Raw genomic sequence first — 15,325 nt, 5'->3', positions numbered from 1 at the left:
GAAGCAAAGACCGTGACAGAGAGCTTACTGCACATGCACACACATGTACATACACACACACACACTCAAGCTGTTATTCAACTAAATCAGTCAAGATGCCCTTGATACGCTCTCAAGTTAGCATTCTGTCTTTAACATTTGATTCTTAGCAAATATAAGAATTGCCATACTCTAAGGGTATTTCCCATATTCCAGAAATGCAGACTCTTTTTAGAATAACTATTAAGAGGTTATTTCTGTGGATATCATAGTCAGCATAACTTATTTCTGCTTTCAGTTCTGAAATTCTTAAACTGCAAATTATGCAATCAAAGTAGTTTTCAGGTTTCAAACTTTACCTTAATTCTAAACCAAAATTTCCAAGTTGGTGAGGGTCTGCTTTATAAATAAGACAACTAAAATATATGTCTTTATAAAGTATTTACTCTCCCAGGGTTAGCAAAATTTGCTCATATATCATAATATAAGCTTATCCAAGCAGAATTGCAGCTGATCAGTAGTATGAGTTTTACATACAAAATATTGAATCTTACACATTATCGGTTATAGGAAATGAGAATATTAGATTTCTTAAACATTTTGCACATGGAAACATTTGTATCATTACTTATCCGGGTAGAAAGAAGAGTTTAAAATGGGTTTTTATAGCTTGGAAATCCTATATTTAGTGTTTTTTAACGAAGACCTAATTTGATCCAGTGCCTAGTAAATATCTTCTTTACAATAAATCTGCTAACTTCTGTCATTAGAATTTAAAACAATTTAGATTCATGAAACCATTTAAAACTATGTTGTGTAATTTTAAAGAGAAAAATGTAAAAGATTGAATCTTGCCTTTAGAAAGATCTCTTTGAGTTTCGTGTCGGTAGTGTTGAATCATTCAGGACCGGAGATGAGGTCTGTAAGGGCAATAGCAGAGCCTGCAGTGTATTTCACATCCCTCTATCCCTCAGCTCTTCCCTACGGGTTCACAGCTACAGGTTCTAAGTGGGACGCCAGCCATCAGTAAATGGTTTCCACAGCTGTCAGAGCAATACCCATGACTAGTCACCTTTCTTTTAAACCAGTTTTCCAGCAAACATTCAGAAATAGATGAATGATTGAGGATATGAAAGTGGAAAATGTATTGCTGTCATCATTATCTGAAGCAAAACAAGACAACCTTTATAGAAGTGTAATTATGTTGTTAAATATAACATGATAAATATAACACAGAATAATGATAAATTATCATAAAATGATTAAGCCAAGTGTATACACTTTGAGTACTAACTCACTCGTCAACCTTTAGTGTATATGATTTCAGTGTTCACTGGTATTTTACTGTGTATCTTTCTGGGGTAATCCAGTAATCTTACTTCATTGTAGTAATGTCTTTAATACCAGCTTCTCCTTTATCTATATTATTTTGTGAAACTCAACTCATGGTGTCTTTATCCTGGAAGATTCTGGAATGACATATGGAGACCCCTTTCTTATTCCCACCAATCTAAATTTCTTTCCTACTGGCCTCTAATAGGAACTTTTTCTCCATTAAGGGAAGTCCCTTCACTGACTCCTACATACCGATACATATCCCCACCAGCTCATCTTCATTATCTCTTTATGTAAGGCTTATCCATTTCTAAAAGTTAGTTCCTGTTGAAGCCCTCCTTAACCTAACCATTCCTGAATTCTTATGATAGACCCCACAGTTTACTTCCTACTTGGATTTTAAAGTGTATATATTAGTATTCTCTTTACTGATCGATGGTAATTTACTTGGAATCATTTCTTGTACATTTTTGGTTTATATTTTTGTGGCTCTATATTGCACACACATTGTTATTGCTTAATAATCTTAAAGGCAATGATAACTGGGAGCCATTTGTGGAACGCATATGCTGTCTTAAGAGCTGTGTTAAGTGCTTGAAACTTTTCCACTGAAGTCTCACAGTGACCCTATAACCACTGTCATTCCCTCTGAGTGTGTGTGTGTGTGTGTGTGTTTGTGTGTTTGTGTGTGTATGTGTGTGTGTGTTTATAAAAACAGAATGAGTAATGGAATCTTCAAAGTATTAATTTCCAGCCTAAGGTCACACAATCAGTGGCAATTTGGGGATTCATACCCATTTCTATCTTAAACCGGGTGCACAATCTTTACTATGTTACAGTGTAAAACTGTCATTATTTTTCTACTAATAATGACATCTTTAATCCATGCATTACAGGGGCTTTAAAAGGGCCTTCTGGATTTAACTGGAATGGAAGACTGCTTTTGGTCATTAGAGTCTGAAGTTTATTATAAATATGTAGTCCCTTATTTCTATCCTGTTTTATCTATAAAGTGCGTTAGGCAAACTAATTTCAATGTCATAAAATGAGATTTATTTTAGGAATATCTGAATTCAACGTTATCAAAATATGTTTAACTTGAAATTACTTCTTAGAGGTGATAAATGATGCTGGGTGAACAGTATCAATTTTGCTTCTGGCAATTTCGATTCCAATATAGGAGGAAGGCAGACAGAGAGAAGCACTTTGTTATTAAGGAGATTTAGTAAACCCTACTTTTATTGCATTAATGAAAGTCAGATGTGATTTAGTTCTTTTTATTTCCCTCCCTATTTTTAAAGAATAAATGAAAATATTTTCTTTTTTTGGAACAATTTGTTCATGCTTTAGGAGCTATTTAATTAAATTATTACCTGCTGGAACACCATCTGTTTTTGTCCTAGAAATAAGAAGCATAGCTTTCTTTTACATAGGCTTGGTAAATGTGGAGAAGGTGCCAAAAAGCAATAAATATCATCAGCTGATGGACTGAAGCACTTCGATCTCTACATAGCTAGTCTTGATTTTTCTGGGCATAGCTAAATGGATTTTCCTGGATAGATTCCTTTCGAAATGGATTATGTACAGGAGGGGAGTTGGATGAATCTTCTCCCATAGACCTCTTCACATTATCACTCTCAAGATGTAAAGTACAAGACCTGATTTAGTTTTAAACTCTGTGTTGTCCGCATAACAAACACCAGTTCTGAAAGGCAGAGGTAAATAATGACTTTGTGATGCATTTAAGGAACTTGGCATTGGTAAATTCTAGGGTGGATTTTCCGGGAACCTCCCTCCAGAGGCTGCTTCCTCCTCCTTCCTTCTCATCTTCCATCTCTTGTTCCCCCGGCAACAACCTTCACACCTGACACACAGACTAGAAGTTCATCCTCTGGCTCCAGGCTTTGTTTACCTTTTCAGGGATTGTAGAAATTTAAGAATTCATGGTGCATATTTATCTCCCTACATCTGCAGTGTTAGAATTTGGGGTGTCTGGGTGTATGCCTACAGGTCAGAGAATGATTCATTTAATTAGTGTTAACCAATTTTCATTCATCACTTGTGATCTTTCAGTAACTATAAGATATTAATAGTATTTAAAACATACATTTATAAAATGATTTCATTTAGTTTTCACCAGAAAAATCTAGTTTTACCTCTGAAGAACAGTGACTTTCCCTGGCGTTCACAGCTAGCAATTATAGATCCAGAGTTTAAACCTAGCTGTCTTTTGAACTCCTATTGGTTCATAATTATTCTATAATTAAAACAATAAGAGTTACATAGGATTTTACAGTTTATCAAATTCCTTTCATTATAATATTTAACTTTATTCATAATTAATTTCAGAAGTATACAGATGAGATATTACTATCCTACTCTGAAGAATGAATGAGTTAAAGTGCCTACTACCAAACACGTTGCTGGTAAAATGACAATTATCTGACCCTAAATTCTACACTTTCTTTAAGATGTTATACATATTTGGAGAGTATTATTTATTGAGCAACCACCAGGTACCAGATACAGCACTAGGCTTCAAAGGTGAAAGATAACTAAACAAATAACTATAATTAATAACCAAACCTGAGGGCAAATCAGGCTGAGGAAGAACATGCATTGTGTAGGCTTAGAAAAGGCTTGAAAGCAGGGAGTAGCCAGGACATGAAGGTCTTATACGCTTTGGAAAGGAATCTGCAATTTTATGTTAGTGTAGAATAGGATTTTAAGCAGTCAAGTGACCAAGCGAGTGTTTTGGCAAAATAGCTTGGGTGGTCTTCTGGTTATTTATTGCTGAGGAAAAAAGCTACCCCCCAAATTTTGTGACTTTGACCAGCAGTCATTTAATTTTGTCTCATTATTTAATCAGGAAACAGGTGTCGCTGGCCTGTTGTTTGGCTCCACATGGTATTGACCGCTTGTCACTTGGTAGCAATCAGCTGCTGAGAAGTTGGGTCTAAGGGACCGAGATAGCTTCACTCCCACGCCCAGCACTTTGCTTTGGATGTCTAGCTCTGCTGCTTCTCCTCATGGTCTCAAGGCCTCTCCTTGCAGTCTTTCCAGCAAGGTAGTTTAATTTCTTTGTATTCAGGGCTGTAAGAATTCCTTCTTCGTAAGTTATTCATGCCTTAATTACAGTGTTCATAAGACACCCCAGGAAATAAATGTCTCACTATCAACCTGTTTAGTAAGTGTCTCATTTAAATTAAATGATTTTTTCCTAAGGTATATGTGTATCTGTAAAAGAGTATAGATATAATTGTGAGGAAATTATTGAACTATTTGGGGATTTTTGAAAATATGGATTTAGTCCAACAAACATTTCTATGGTCCAATAATTATTATAAAACTACAGGCAATACAAATATGAATAAGATATAATTCTTGGAGGCAGAACCAGAATGAAAAGGTCTATTGAGAAAAAAATTAAAGTTAGTTAAAAATCTCAAACATAGACAGCTGGTAGCCATGTGGATGGATCCAAAAAGTGTTCTGGGAGCCACAAGCAGTTTGCAAGGACAGAGTATATGTCCTTGTATGTTCGTGTGAATGTGTGAGTTCATAACTTCTCCCTACTTTTTCCCAACAAGAAAGACTCTAAGCAGGCTACATACTGGTGGAGCCTGTGGGAAAAGGTCATAGCGCACAATTTTGTTAGGGGCTGATTTTGAAGAAGTTGAGTTATGTTCTCCTGTGTATTTTATTTTTGGTGGAATTCCCAATATGCTTTCATGTGATTTCTTTCTGTCGTTATGACAGAGTGGTTAAGAACACAGATTCTGGAACCACGCTGCCTTGGGTTCAAATCTTGCATGATTGAGGGCAAGTTACTTCAACTCTGTCTTAATAGTAATGTCATGGTGTTGTTCTGATGTTAAGTTAATTAACATAAGTTGAGGGCATATAGTGCTAAACAATCGTGTGCTGTTTTTTCTATTAATACTATATTCTTTACTATAGTGAAACTAGTTAAGGTCATTACTGCTTACAAATTATGTTGCAGTGCATGCTCCTATTTGTATTGCTATCATAATTTTTATTTTCTTCCTCCTTAAATATTATGCTCCTTTTTTTCTGAAGAAACCCTGATATTTCCATGGCGGGGGCTCGCAAGTGTTACAAATTACTCAGGAAACAAAGGGACCTGAGTAATTTTAATTTTAAACCTTTTACAGGATTAAAATTTAAAAAAAGAAAGAAAAGACAACAGATATATTTTGTTTCCTATAACGTCCTAAGACATGCGGTTAAGATACAGATATTTTATTTGTAGATAATGTGTTATAATTATAAAGGGTGAATAAAATGGGAAGTCTCACCAGTTGCAATAGCTGAAGGGAGTATTTGTGAAAGCATTAGGGAGAAGGGCCTTTAGTTTTTTATACAGAGCATCAGAGACTGTAACTCCAAAACAGCAGGTTAAGGATAAGTCAAGCTTTACTATTGAAAACTAAAGATCTGGTGTATTTGGAATGGTAGAGGGAAACATAAACTTTGTTTTGACAGTCATTTCAAAGAAAACGTCAACTGGTTCTTTATAGTTTAAAATATATCATTCTCAATACATAGAAAAGAATGAAATGAATTTTTTGGTGGCCAGTTATTTTATTATTTTTAAATGGGATACCTTAGATATCAATAGTGAAATTAGTTAGAAAGATAAAAATGAAATCATGAGACAGGCTGAAGAAAGGAAAACATATATAAATTTAAAAAATAGAGGCTACATTATGGAATAAAAAAAAGAAATGGGAAAAGAAGCTAAAAATCATGTTGATAAAGTAATAATATTTGACATTTTAAAGTTAAAGGTTAGGTGAATTCTAAAAATTTTGCATACAATATTATAATAAACGACTTTTCAATGGTGTCAGTTATATAAAAGTTCTGTTAAATGTTTTATATTTAATGTCTTTGTGGCTCTTGCATTTTCATGCCTTTTGCCTGACATTTAGTTTCATATCAGCATTACTTTTATGTGCCATTGGAGGTCTTTCATTTTTTATATTCCTGTACATAAATAAAATATAAATGACATAAGAATTGCTCAATATAGTCTTTGGTAAATTGTTTAGTTGCTTGAATTTACCCAAAACTATTAGTAGGCATGTCTATAAATTTTTAATAAAAATTAATCTCTCAATGTCCAGCTGTCATACAAATATAACATATTGCTATAGTATTTCTCATCCTTTCTTTTTAACTAAACGTCAACTTTTATTAAAAATGCTAACAATAATTAGTTCTATTATACATAAAGTTTACTTATAGAAAAATCTTGAATTTTGATTTCTTAAAAGAATACTTTTGTTATTTTGTTCACACAAAATTCTATTTTATATATATATAGGAAGCCTAGAAAAAATATTAATGTGAAATATTAAAGTAAAATCATATCCTTGTTTGCTTGAGACATAGGTATATTTATGGATGTGACCTCTTAGAAATAAGGAAAAATAGCAAAATCTTGGACAATTTGTTTCTCTCTTTTCATATGCTGCTTAGATAATTCTTGAAAAGTAGTTTAATCTTCATTTTGTCATCAGTTAATTACAAGTTAAGTTTTATATTTTCTTAGTAATGAGTGAGCTTCACAATTCTTGGTTTTCTTTCCATTAATGTATTCCTACTACATAGGAAAAAATAATAATTCACTTACACTGTTTTTTAGATATAAGATTAATATACATGATCTTTAGTTTATAAGGAACATGCTATGCAGTTAATCTAGAACTAATTCTCATAATTGTAATATTTTGAGTTAAATTACCAATTTTAATTTTCCTTAGATTGTAGCCTAACGGTTTGTAAGCTGAATACTAAAATTTTAGGTTTGGATCTTACTCTTGGCCTCTTAAAGAACAGATTTTCAGGCCTGGCACGGAGGCTCATGTCTGTAATCCCAGCATTTTGGGAGGCCGAGGCAGGTGGATCACGGGTCTTGAGTTCGAGACCAGCCTGACCAACATGGTGAAGCCCCATCTCTACTAAAAATACAAAAATTAAGGCCAGGCGCAGTGGCTCACGCCTGTAGTCCCAGCACTTTGGGAGGCCGAGGCGGGCGGACCACAAGGTCAAGAGATCGAGACCATCCTGGTCAACATGGTGAAACCCCGTCTCTACTAAAAATGCAAAAAATTAGCTGGGCATGGTGGCGCCTGCCTGTAATCCCAGCTACTCAGGAGGCTGAGGCAGGAGAATTGCCTGAATCCGGGAGGCGGAGGTTGTGGTGAGCCGAGATCGCGCCATTGCACTCCAGCCTGGGTAACAAGAGCGACACTCTATCTCAAAAAAAAAAAAAAAAAAAAAAAAAAACGAAAAAATACAAAAATTAGCTGGATGTGGTGGCGCGTGTCTGTAGTCCCAGCTACTTGGGAGGATGAGGCAGGAGAATTGCCTGAACCCAGGAGGCGGACATTGCAGTGAGCTGAGATCACGCCGTTGCACTTCAGCCTGGCCACAGAGCGAGACTCTATCTCAAGAAAAAAAAAAAAAAAGAATAAATTTTCAGAATTTACCCAATATGTATTTGGGGTGGTTAACATAATTTTGTTACTAAAAGAACTTTAAATGGACATAGACATTTCTAAGGGTACACATGTGTTTCTCTGAGTTCCCTTCTTCTTTCCCACTACTTAACCACACTGTCCTGTTATAGTAACACTGCTCCTGAAAGAACAAGTATGAGAAAAGCTATTTCAGAAAATACAAAGTGCACATGCTAGGTGTACTGAATTACCACTGTGGGCCTTAAATAGTTTTTGTGTGTTATGATTTTAGGAAACAGAGGAATATGAATTTTAGAACAAAGCACTTCTAGTTTGTAGAAACCTGTTACTTCTTGAAAGAAAAGATATTTAAAAAGTAAACCGATAAAGTACCTTGAAACATTGGAAAAATAGAGTACTTTCATGGCCTTGTGTAGATACAAACTTCAGCTCGCCGTTCTTGCAAATCCAAAAGCCACAGTGAAAAAGCAGCAATTTAAGGTCATTCACACTGGCTGAAAAGATAAAAAAAAATTGCAGTATACTATCAAGCTATGAGGCTCCTCCTGGCAGACAGCTCTCAAAGAGCCAAGTGGTGATTGTCTTGATGTGTTATCTCTTGACACCCTTGAAGCCTTCTTTTGCCAGTGTAAACGACACATAGTAGGGAGTGGACAGGATGAGCCGAAGGGTTTTCATGTCTGAAAACAGGTCAGCAGCAGGTTAGATGTGAACTGTAACTGTCAAGTTGTTAGCAGAGTTGCTTTGCTCTTTGTCCCTCAGCGGCAGGAGAAGAAAACATTTTGAAAGTGCTGTTCAGAGACAATAAACTGGTGGTTGTGGTCTTTTCTTCAGAGCATTGTGCTTGGAAACAATTCTTTCTTATTCAAACCCCAGTGCCAGGAGTCACAGCCTGCCAGGGTGCTATGGAGAGAGAGAGAGAGAGAGAAAAAAAAAAAAAAGGAAAAAAAAAATCTGTTAGGTCCTGAATGCAGTCAGAGCAGATCCAGAGAGCTGAGGATCCAGACAGGACTATTAAGATTGAAGGGCCATGGAAATCCTGGTGCTTATAGTCACTTTCTTACCATCATCAGGGATTAATAAGCCAGTAAGATCTCTGTATTTGCTAACATTGTGCTAACTCTGGGACCTCTCAGAAAGCCTGGATGTTGTGACGTTTACAAGAGTAGCTTTTGAAATTTAGCATGCTGGCTCTCCTACTTTATTAGCTGTGAGAATTTGGGAAAACAATTGCTAAGTCTCAAATAACCTCATCTATAAAATGGGGATGATAATAGCACTTAACATAGGATTGCTTCATTAAAGGGCATAATGCAGGTAAAGACCTAACTTTAGAGTAATTCTTGTCTCATTTTAAGGGTTCAGTGAGTTGTATATTAACCTATTATTTTGCATGATCTATCATGGGGATACTGTTATTCTGTGTATCAAAATCTAAGTGCAAAAGATAAAAAGGACATTCGTAGATTTTTCTGACTAGGTAGAGAAAAGTATATTCTCAAAACAGAAATCTGCAACTGCAGAAAAAGATAACAGTTAAAAAAAAAAAGATTAAAAACAAATGCTTCAGCCAAGACTGGCAGCCTTGTGCATTAACAAGTGAGATCGGACAGATACTGGTGGAACTCAAGAAGACCCTGTGGACAACCCTCTTTGCTATGCGTATGGAGAAGCTCAGAACTACATTAGAATTCAATTACAGTGGCTTTTTTTTAGCCAAAATATTCGAATTCTTTACTCCTCCAATGTTTTATTTTATAGGTTTGTGAATATATTTATCTCATGGATGTGTGTTTCTAATGTAAGCCATTTCATACACTCTGAAGGTAAAAGTATGTAAGTTTGACAGAAGTGAGTACAGTAAATATTTTTAAAAACAAGCAGGAAAACATACTCCGGATGGAATCAGATAACAAAAAATGCAAAGAAGGAGTCCATGGCAGGACAAGGAATTATTTACACACCCCTGAGAAAAATAGTTTTGTGATATTAGTGAGACTTAAATTTATATGGTAGATATCCTAAGTAATATGAAGTGTTCACACTACCAGTTCAGGACACACATAAAAGTTATTGTTTTGGTTCATACTAATCATCTCTTTTGTTTGCCAAATCCTGAGTGGAATTTATATAATTCTGATATTTAAAAACTTTACCACAGATATAGGAACTCAGGTGGGCCCAATTAACCATCCAGTTAGGGTGTGTTACACAAATTGCACTTGCACACAGGGCCCCAAAAGCTGGCCTACTCAGGAAACTAGCAGGTGGTCATGCATATGCAACTGATCTAAAACAGATTTGCATGAACTGACTGGGTTTCACCAACTAATTTTTTTTTTTTTTTTCCAAATGGTTCTGACTGCATTTTGCAATTTATAGCTCATTAATTTGGCATCCTATAAGCATACCTTTCAGATGTCATTTAGAGATCAAGGTTACTCAGGCTTCAGGGTGAACTCTTAGTTTGTTCTCCAACTTGCTTGTCCACTGTGCCTAAATTCAGTGTACTATTTGTTATAGAATAGGCTGTGACTAATTTATTTTTCTAAAAATAAAGCACAAATAATAATTTCTTTTACTTTGTATATCTTATTTATTAGTGAAGCATGAACAACAAATAATTATTGTCATTTTCTTTTATGTGTTTGACATATAAAATTGCAATTAAATAAAGAATTTTTAATGCACTTACAGACACTATAGCAGTTGCCAAGACCATTTTACTAAAACCAGAAATGGGAAAAAAAAAATCTCATTATACTGAAGAATTAAGTTGGGGAACAGAGTCTTCTGAATTATTATTTTTATAGTTTTATCCTTTGCCTTGCTCTCAAGTTGATACCATTAAAGCTTTCAACAGCAAAAAAATTATTCCACAAACATGGGCTTTATTTGTATAAACCAGGTTTATACTGAAAATTTTATGTTAAATGTTTTTTGCCTATAAAAAATATTCTTAGACTTAGATTTAAAAATTCCTATGGGTACTAGGTAGTTCACTGTTACAGTACCTGAAGTAATACTGCACAAAGATGCGTAATGAATGTCTTTTGATTATGCACTCACGTTTCTAAAAAATGCTTTTGCCTCAAATCAGTCCATCAAACCAGCAAATTATTTGACATTGAAAGCTTCAGAAAACACTATATGAACATTTTTTCTCATTGTACAATGAAGATTCAGTCATGGATTGTCATAGGAAATTGAGATTCTGCCTTATGTTTGAAAGCTCATTTGCTAGAGTCATTCATTTATTTTACTTGTAAAATGATTTTTACAAGCAGAAAAGCCTTTATATGCGTTTTTATTCTCATAAGATCTGTACAATCTTTTGTACTGATTGACTTAAAATATTAGTAACATAGTCAATGAATCAAGTCAAACTTCTGTGATAAACACAGTGTTCTACAACAAACGTTTGTAACTCAGGATTGCAATTACACATCACCAATTCCTGGAACTATTAAACAGAATTCTTTAACATGGAAAAGCTCTGCTGTTCTTTGAGTAAACAGACGAAAAATAAACTAAACTCTGTAATAAGATATAGTCAAATGTAATAATGACTTTTATATAAATATTAGCCAAACTTCTCTTTTATGTATCTGAACCATAGCTAATGATTAACAGAATACTTCCCATTTTCAAAGGCATTTGGGTACACAGCATTATTTCTCAACATTTCCAGGTCCTTGATGTTAAAGCTTGGGTCTCAGGTCATAGTTTAATTTAATTAACCCTGTATTTTAAAGTTCTAAGCTCCAAATATTTCTATTTTCTTAGCTCTTAGAATTTCTGGAAAAATATTAGTGAATCACTATAATAATTATTATTAATGTATCATTTATAATGTGTTAGACAATGTTCTGAGCACATTATTTATCTCATTTACTCATAGTAACTTCAAAAATTTGATACTTTTATTATTTCTGTTTGACAAATGGGAAATTTAAGCATGAAGTCCACTAATTTGGAGATTTACAAGGTCAGAACATTAATATAATAAATTATCTCATTACGACTGCTGAACAAGAAAGGAAGACTGCTGTGATTATATTCCCAAATGGCATAAGTAATACATAGCATTTGAAAAATCTTTTGTCTCATCTGTATTTGTTATCTAAAATATTTGGTATGCCCTGTGTGAGACTAGATCCGCAGCAACCAGAGATTATATTTTACATTTGCAGTTTGCATTCTATTACCATGCTTATCTTTTATTTCTATATAATGTATTTTGTTTAAGCCCATAGTTGTGAAAAAATAGCATTCAGAAGTGTCAGTTTATTTTAAACTCTCATATGTTGAATATAGATGAATATTCATTATTATTAATCTAAGTCTGTCATAGGTCAGAAAAATACCATTCAGTTCAACTTGTATCCACTTTATTTTTATAATAGAAGGATTTAAATAAGTGCATGTAAAATAAAATAAAATACAGTGTATTTTATGATAGAGATATTTTAAATAAGTGTATATAGAAGGTAAAGGTTTTAGTATGTTAAATTTTAAAAACTATCTTTTGGTTGTAGGCCTAGATGGAAAGAGATATCACCCAAGTGAATAAGATCTGTTGAAAATATGTAAAATATACTTTTCATGATAATTGCATTTTATAAAACAGACCATGCGACACAATATAAGGTGTAAGAGTGTTACAGATATTTCCATTTGAAGAGATGTCGCAAGTTTCTATGACCTTGTCTATACTAAAGTATATCTCTTCTAGATAATTATTCATGTGGTAGATTATAAAATCTACTACATGTACTCTTTAACAATCACTCACATGGGGTAATCTTAAAGTGCCATGAAAATACAAATTAACCAAATCATGTGCATCAGTAATAAAAAAATTGAATGGCAGTATTCGATGATCATGTTTAAGACATGCTGATTTTGTTGAAGATTTATCTTTAAATATAAAATTTTCATACTACTAGGGAATTTGAAGCTTCTGATAAAAAGAAATGTGTCATGTTTTTGTCTCACAGGGCAGAGGTATTTTAAAGATAGTTACATTCTTGGTGGGAACCATAGAATAATTTATACCAACTCAAAATGAAATATGTTACTAAAGTTCTACCTTTATTTGGTAGTTTATTTTCTGCTAAATTATATATATTTAAGTGAAACAAAACTATCAGGGCAGAGATATCTATGTTTATTTTTGCAAAACATCTATACTATTTTTAAGGCAAAATTTTATAGAAATATTTACTGATTATATATGCATATGATACATTTGTATATACTTTGTATACATATATTCGATATATAAAATATATGACATTTATAATTGATTCTACCAAGTTGATGATTAAAATGCTTTATCATATATGTCATTACATACTCATTTTTTTGGTAATTTTCCTGAAATACTTTGGATTTTGTTATATCAAGTGACGTCATCTACCTTTATCCCAGATGTGACTCTCTGAAAGATAGAATTTAGTGAAAATTTAATAATGTGTAATGAATTCAAAAGTGATAGTAAGGGTATCAGGTAGATATCCATCATGCTGATGAGTTAATATCTGTATGTGCATTACATTCTATTTGATGGCTCTGTCTGATGTTTGAAGAGCGTTAAATTGCTGATGTACATGTGATGGAATGCCTATTGTCAGGCTAGAGATGAAAACTCTGCCTCACCATTGCAGTTGGCTTTTAAATGATTTATAGAGAAGTGACTTGAATATTTGTATTAGAGGTCAGAATTAGAGATCTCACATTTCTGTAGTAACTCCCATCTGCCAAGTCTTCTTTGAACATAAACCAAGCTCTAGCGTTCAATATTTTTTTTAAGCGTTTAGGGAGAGAGAGAGAGACTCTGATTCATTAAAATGGGAGAAAAAATATCTAGAGAACTGTATGGAAAAATTGTCCAAGTAAAGTAATCAATAATGAATAAGCTGAACAGTTAAAGAAGTAAATATAATATCATGTCAAGATAGCAGCAATTTATTGATGTTTAGGCCAAAGGGAAAAAGATTGACTGGAGCCAGGAAATTGTAGTTTATAAAGTACATTAAAATAAATTGGTTTCTAAAGTGTTTAGAGATTCCTTATTCTACTTCCTTCAGATTTTTTTGTATCCTTTAGTATTTTCTTTTGACATTTTCTTTACCCCCATTGAGATTCAGTTTCTTCCTCTATAAGTTAATTAGCCATTACCTAACCTGTTCAAATGTTTATCACTAACTCCATATGTTACTTCCTTTTTCTGCCTCTCTTGATTTGACAGAAGACAGAATTCAAATGCTCTCCTTCCTTGAATCATTTTGAAAACAAAGTCAAAGAAGAAGGAATGGAGGGAGGGAGGGAAAAGAAAAGGAATGTAGAGCTGTGAGAACATTTAGTTTATCACGTGGTGATTTTTATGTTTTAGTCTCTACATATAGAGTAAATGTTAATTAAAAAAAACAAAACAAAACACCAAACACTATAGTGTGTGTGTGTATGTGTGTGTGTGTGTGTGTGTGTGAGAGAGAGAGAGAGAGAGAGAGAGAGAGAATATTATACAGCCTCCTCTCCATCTCCACAATGTCTTGCAGAATTATGTAATTATTAACTTTCCACCAGTCCTTGACAGTTCTATCTCCTCTAATGCTGGAAATGTCTCTTGTATATAGCCCACCCCTACTCAAATAGCTGCTTTAGGTTCACCATCTGAATGAATCCTAATGACAAGACTATGAAGTTTATATTATTATTATGCCCATTGCACATGGGAAGGCCCTGTGTTGTAGGGAGGTTGAGTTTTTTGTCCAGCGTCACCTTTTCCTAGCGTTTTTCTCAGCATCTTTGCCCATGTGCTGTGTCCTCAGCTGTAGCATACCACTCTAGGTTTTTCAAATGGAGCGTTCTTAATCTTCGCTTTTGTAAATTTTCCCCTTCTAGTGTGTCATACTCTCACAACCTCCTCTCTTGCAAAGCAACTTAGAGGTCACTTTTTTGAATGATCATTTTCTGTATTTTCTGCTAGAATCAGTCACCCCTGAGTTTCCCTGGTACCTTGCACCTTGTATCTGATGTTTTTGTTTGTTGATGCATTGTCTCTGTGATTTGATGTTTCCCTGTTTAGGGAAGAGGGTCCTATTTATTTCTGTCTTCATTGCCTATCTCAGTGCCTGACATGTAATAGATAATCATTTTTATTGAGTCAAAGCTCGGTAAGAATTATTCCTAGATTATAAGGTAGCATATGAAAATTCTAGTTAGAATTACAGATTTTTTATTTTATAAAATTTAATATCTAGTTATATTTGAACTGTCTGAAAAATTTAGTGTATTTTAATTATATGGGCCTCAGCTAGCCAAAATTGGAGGAATGCATAGCCATAATTCTGTACATAATGCCACTCCGTTTCGTGAAATTCGTGTTTTATCTTTTTCATAGGAATTTACTTGTCAACCACTATTACTAAGGCAATTAGCTAATCAATTATCAGTTGAGCTGTGTTTTTTCCCCACCACAGTGGGACACACTGAAA

The 15,325-nt window shown here is 33.9% G+C and overlaps 1 protein-coding gene across 6 annotated transcripts in view; it reads left to right on the top strand.

The window, feature by feature from the left end:
* The window catches only part of NAALADL2 (N-acetylated alpha-linked acidic dipeptidase like 2), a 1,288,446-nt gene that overhangs the window by 561,604 nt on the left and 711,517 nt on the right, over positions 1-15,325 (top strand). The gene's annotated exons all lie outside the window — the stretch shown is intronic.

The sequence above is a fragment of the Saimiri boliviensis genome, chromosome 9 (genome assembly GCF_048565385.1).
Source record: "Saimiri boliviensis isolate mSaiBol1 chromosome 9, mSaiBol1.pri, whole genome shotgun sequence".
Classification (NCBI taxonomy): domain Eukaryota; kingdom Metazoa; phylum Chordata; class Mammalia; order Primates; family Cebidae; genus Saimiri; species Saimiri boliviensis.
Note: the sequence above shows the minus strand (reverse complement) of the source record. Positions and strands in the feature narration are given on the sequence as shown.